The 5,679-nt window shown below is 40.6% G+C and overlaps 1 long non-coding RNA gene across 1 annotated transcript in view; it reads left to right on the top strand.

Annotated features, from left to right (window-relative positions):
• Positions 1-258: 258 nt before the first annotated feature.
• Positions 259-5,679, top strand: part of LOC109303702 — an 18,550-nt gene continuing 13,129 nt past the window's right edge. Inside the window, exon 1 of the long non-coding RNA XR_002099177.1 lies at positions 259-401. This is a non-coding gene — a long non-coding RNA (uncharacterized LOC109303702). The remainder of the gene's footprint in view (positions 402-5,679) is intronic.

Here is a 5,679-nt window from a genome sequence, read left to right as displayed (position 1 = left end):
TTCTTTAAGCTTGCTCTTTTTGATGTGTGCCTCCCTCCTCCCCTCCTCCCCCATCACTGCCAGAGGGGCAGATTGGCAAAGCGGCCCAGGCAGTCCCACCACTCACTGTTGATTGGCTGGGAGACAAAAATGACAGTTTTAAATATGCTGTATTTTTTGCCTCCCACTGCTGATTGGCCAAGGGACCCTGGTGGCCCCTCTGCTCTCTGCTGATCATCCAGGAGGCAAAAACTGTGGCATATTTAAACCATGGTTTTTGTCTCCCAGATAATCAGCAGCACGCAGTGAGCAGTGGGACTAACTGGGTCCCTCCACCAATCAGAAGTGGTTGGGGATGAGTGCATAGTGAAAAGAGCAAGATTAAAGGAGCTATTGTGCTGCATACTTTCACTGCAATTCAGGTAGGTCCCTAGCAATAGGCATTACTCCTTCAGTACTTCCTGGTGAAGTTATTCTACTTTGAATGGACTATTTAAATGCTCCAGACTAGACTCAATAAAACATTCACAGGCATTAGGGAGGAGAACCTTGTGGGGAGGGAGGGTCTCTCTTCTTAGATTTTTTGCAAAATGAGAGACCATCAAGAAATTCAAACTGCTCTTCCATGTCCCACAGCCCTTCGCAGCATGATGGCTAGCAAGTCCTCCTGGGATGTAGGAAATGAAGGCGTTGAATGGGACTAAACTCAGCTCTTCCTGATCTGGACAAGTGCCCTAATTAGTAGGCTGTTGGATAAAATGGTAGTAACACCACCTACTTGTCAAATTCAGTCCTTCACTGTATCTGCTTTTCATAAATGTGCTCATAGCACATGGGCTGTATACAACACAAAATCAAATTTCAACTTGTTTATTTCTGTGAGAAAAATATTCCCTACAAAGCACAGCGTGGCCTTACCTAAACAATGATCGCAGAAAGTCGTATCGGTGACTCTCACCAGAAGCTCATTGTACTTCTAGTCATCCTCAAGCCCTCTTTTGCCAAAATACACAGATGAATATTTTCTCTGTACTTAGCTGCCAAATACAGATTACTGGCCAGTGTAGAGTTCCATGGATATATGACGATAATGTGACTATTAATATTTAAATACCATCAATGTATGAAGGATTAGTAGCATTCTCAGCAAACATACTAAATAGAGTCAGTGACACTTATTAAAATTAGTAACCATGCACAAAAGTTAACTAGTTGGTTCAATAGGATAAAGTTTGTGTTTCTTTTTAAATATTCTTTTGCAAGAAGTGGTTTGTTTTGGGCAGAATATTTCTAGTATATCTAACAGCATCGAGAGAAGAATTCCTGTCTTTTTATAATACAATCCCATAAAGGAATATTGATGTTAAAGAAAAAAAACCTCTTAAATGAAAAACAAATTGCATAGCTATATAGGGCTTTTAAAATGAAAATTATGCGAGAACTAGAAATGTAAAGATGACTTACATTACTTCAAGAACTGAAGTCAGGCAGAAAGAAGCAAGGGGAAAGTTAGATTTTTTCTGTGATATTTGTGCATTGCTAAGGAAACCATATACACTAGTGAAGAGTACATGTCATCTTGATGTTGAAGTTTAGGATTATACAGCTGTATAAGCACATTTTGATTCTTACAAACTGCTTCCAAATATTGCTCTTTGGCTGTTTGTATTTAAATAAGTATAAAAACAATCTGTTTGGTCATTTCAATTTACAATAAATCAATCATTTTATATAAAATTAATGCTAAAATGTATTGTAAAAGACAGTTCTATGGACTTTTATGTTGATACTATCAAACTGAATATTTTTTTCTGAAGTTCCTTCCAATTTGAAACTTTAGTTGATATTATGTTTTACAGTTACAGAAAATGATAAAATATAAGAAAATAATCATTTTTTCCACCTGAGATGCAAGTTACTGCATAATTAGCTAAACCACTGCTTCCATTTGCACTTGTGATTAGGGACAACTGGCTCTACCATTTCACCATGAACTTCCACATTAGCTTATAAAGCATATAAGTACCTGTGGGAGTGAATGTGTGCACAGACATTTGTTCCTTTGTGCTAGGTTTATTACACACATGGTTAATAGATCCTGTTACTTGTTCCCATTTACTTTAGAGTTATATTGTTTATTTAATTTTTTTAAATAAATGCTGCAGTTTTAAAGTTTAGATAGTAAATGATTTTATCATAATCCACTAATATAAACAGGGTATTGATTTTTTGCCAAACAATGCCTGCTACAATATCAAATAATGCTGGAAAGCATGATCAAGACAGAACTAAGCTTAAGCAAGTGTACTGTCGTAATCAAGGCTAGGTACAGAAATTACACATAAATTGGAATTGGTGATTGGAATCTGGTTTAAATGTGTAACAGAACAAAAGTTCCTAGGCTGGTTTAAAAATGGTAGAACCCGGTCTAAGATAAACCTGAATAGATGTAGTATCAGATTAAATCAGTTTAGGTTAAACCAGTCTGTTGAACTTCTGCACCAAAACCTCTCCCCACATAAGTTAGGTCACTGTCCTCTGATATCCCAGGCTCTTTTTCAGGCCCCTCCTAACCCCCACTTTCAGGGCAGGTGGGCTAGCCTCAGCTCATGCTTGTCTTCTCCAGCTGAATGTCAGGCCAGCCCTGCTCCCTGGCTGTCTCAGAGCTGAGGCAGCAAATCTTCTGCTCCCCAGCCCTGTACACTGCCTGCACCTGTCAGCAGGGCTGGACTGGGCAGGGGGGAGCAGAGGACCACCCCTGCCCTGCCCTCCCCCAGATCCAGCAAAAACAGCTGGGGAGGGAGGCATGGTAGGGAGTGTAAGACAGTTGGGGAGAGGAGCAGAGGCCCCCACCATGTGAGCATCCTCCCACCCCGCACTGTGCTAGCTCAGGGCTGGAGCCATGCAGCAGGGGCCTCCACTCCCCCGCCATGCCCTACCTGACCCTCCTGACAGCTGCAGGCATGAGCCATGGTCAGACCCCTGGCAACTCTTCACCATGCCAGAAACTGGGGGTGGGGAGAGTTGGGGGAACAAAGCCCCCCCAGACCTGAGCCAGCAAGCTGAGGGGAGTGGGGGGGGCTGCATGCCCCCCCCCGCCCCAGCTGTTGCTGGCAGCAGATAGCTAGTGAGGGAGGTGGGGCTGGGGAGAGGTGCCATGCTGGCCAGTCAGGGTGGTCAGCTGCTCAGCTGGGCTTGGCATTCTCTGGCAGCCTCCTGGCCTCGGCTAGTGCTGGCCACCTCCATGCCTCCCTCCTATGTGAATTCTGTTAGCTCTCAAACTAATGCAGGGTGCATAGAAAAAGCTGTGAAAGTTAGTATAAATCCAGCTCAGGCTTTTTTGAACCTCTGCACCTAGCCCAACAGTTGAATAATACTTTACTATGGTTAGGTCAGCTGTATCAAACTCCTATAAGCAACTGTTTGCTTCCAATATTCTCTGAAACAAAGAGGAAAACACTGGATATTACAGAACAGGAAAGTAGCAAACATTAAATCTAAAGCAGACTTCAGGAAAGTAGAAAATGATTAAATTTCATCCTAATCTGTTTTTTGCATGCTGACATACAATTGACAATAAAAATAATTACTAAATTGTAGTCTCTCTTAGTGACTAATCTTTCTAGGGCAGGACTGTCCTTTTGTTCTGTTTGTTCAGCACCTGACACAATGAGGTTCTGGTATGTACCTGGTGTTACTAGGTGATATCTTAAAACTAATAATAATGGATACATAGGCAATGAAAACTTCAGTACTTTTTTTTTTCTTTTTGGCTGCAAGGTTATTTTCTAATTGTGTGTTGTCCTTTTTTCCAGATCACAGGACTATAAAAGTTGTTTCTAACCCATTCCAACATCTTCTTCAGCCCTTAAAGACAGAATTTTTACTCAAGAAAGCCCTTCCCATGGAACCGAATGGCACTTAATGCATTTTTAAAATGTTGTACACAATTAAGTATTTTCCTAAACAAGTATGAATATAAGTATATATCTAAGGAATACCCCAAACTGGGGCCTAGTTTATGTATTTGAATAAGGGGAATCTAAAGGAAATGGAAGAACGATTTTATGAATGAGAAGGTGAAAAAAAACAGGCTATTTTAGAAACATAACAAAAAAATTATCACAGATACAACTTCACAAAGCCTCCTGACTGGAGGATACAATATTTCACAAGCTTCCACCATTTTATTTTCCATATTGTATCTGTTCCCAGTCCCTTTGAGAAAATATCCCAGTCCATGCACCAGATGGGAAGATTTAGGACTTAGTGCTAAAGTGCAGTAGTGTGACAAACTGACAATACATCAGTATTAGAAATTCTGCCTCTGTGTCCACAAGAAGAGAACAGGTACAAATTTCCGGGTATTCCCTTACCTGATTTTTATCGGCAGCTACAGTATATTTAAAAGGTTTCCATTATTCTCTGAGAGCTATCTACTGTCACTGATCCCTGTGCTAGGCTCCCATTCACTTCAATGAGGATCTGATGCAGAAAACAATGGCAAGGTATGGTTCTAGTTGCTCGTATACCCATTTTGTTTTTTCCTGGCAAAGACCAATTTTAAAGAGATCAGCTACTTTAGAATAATTTGTGACTTTGTCTGCCTTAATTATTCTATTTCTTTCTTCTCCCCTCTTAATATTTCTCTGTAAACTACTTCAGCTCACATTAACTCCTTCTCTTCCGTAGCCCTTATCTTTCTCTGAAAGTCATGCCTGATGTCACAGTCCTGTTTAGTTCTTACTATATTTCCCATTTTAGCTTCTGATCATGGAGCAGCCCTTAATAAAACAAAGGGTACTTTTGTTAATTCATTTCAGCTGAATCATATAATCTGTTGCACTTTAATCATAGCTATTCACATGTATCAAACTTCTTCCACAGAGAGATTTTTACTATTTTTACCATACTAAGGGTCAGATCCAAAAGAGCATTCTGATACTGAAAGTGTACCTTAGGCAGAATGTGGACTATTTATTCATTTTACATTAAAATAATATTAGATAAAATGCATAATTATTATTAAGAACAGGGTCTGGAACACAAGACTGCCCTCTCTCCTCCCCCTGGAGTTACAGAATCATGCTCTCACTTGCTTACCCTCACCCTATGAATCCTGCATTCCCAGCTGCACAATGGCCAAGCCTCAACATAAGGATAAAAAATCCAAAATAATCTATAACTTGATGGTAAGAGTATTTTCTGGGGCATTGGGAGCTGTGAGTTGAAACTGCCATAGAATAAGAAGGACAAAAGAGACATATCTCCCACTCCCTAAGAATGTGCTCTAGGCAGTAGAGTATTATAACATGGGTAGCCCTCCTGTAGTTGTATATTAAAAGAAAAAAAAAAGTAAGCGATCTGCTCATCCCTACCTAAAGGAATGGCTTATGTATCTAAACGAAAGAAATCTTCAGGCTGTGAATTCCTCTCACATAAAGCCTCGTAAGTCTGAGAGACATGGGATTTCAGAAATGCTTATCTTTAGTACTTCTGTTGGGCAGCTGAGGCATTCCTCTGCTCAGCCTAACAGCTTGGGAATTCATAGTTTCATAGTTTCATAGATTTAGGGTCGGAAAGGACCTAGTAGATCTTCTAGCCCGACCCCCCGCCAGGGCGGGAGAACAACAAAACCCCAAAACAAGAAACGGGACTCAAATGAGTCCAGCCAGGTAGGCATCCAGCCTCTTCTTAAAG

Source organism: Gavialis gangeticus, unplaced genomic scaffold, assembly GCF_001723915.1.
Source record: "Gavialis gangeticus isolate Ggan-Ray unplaced genomic scaffold, GavGan_comp1, whole genome shotgun sequence".
NCBI lineage: Eukaryota > Metazoa > Chordata > Crocodylia > Gavialidae > Gavialis > Gavialis gangeticus.
The sequence above is the reverse complement of the archived record's forward strand: the minus strand, read 5'-3'. Positions and strand labels throughout refer to the sequence as shown.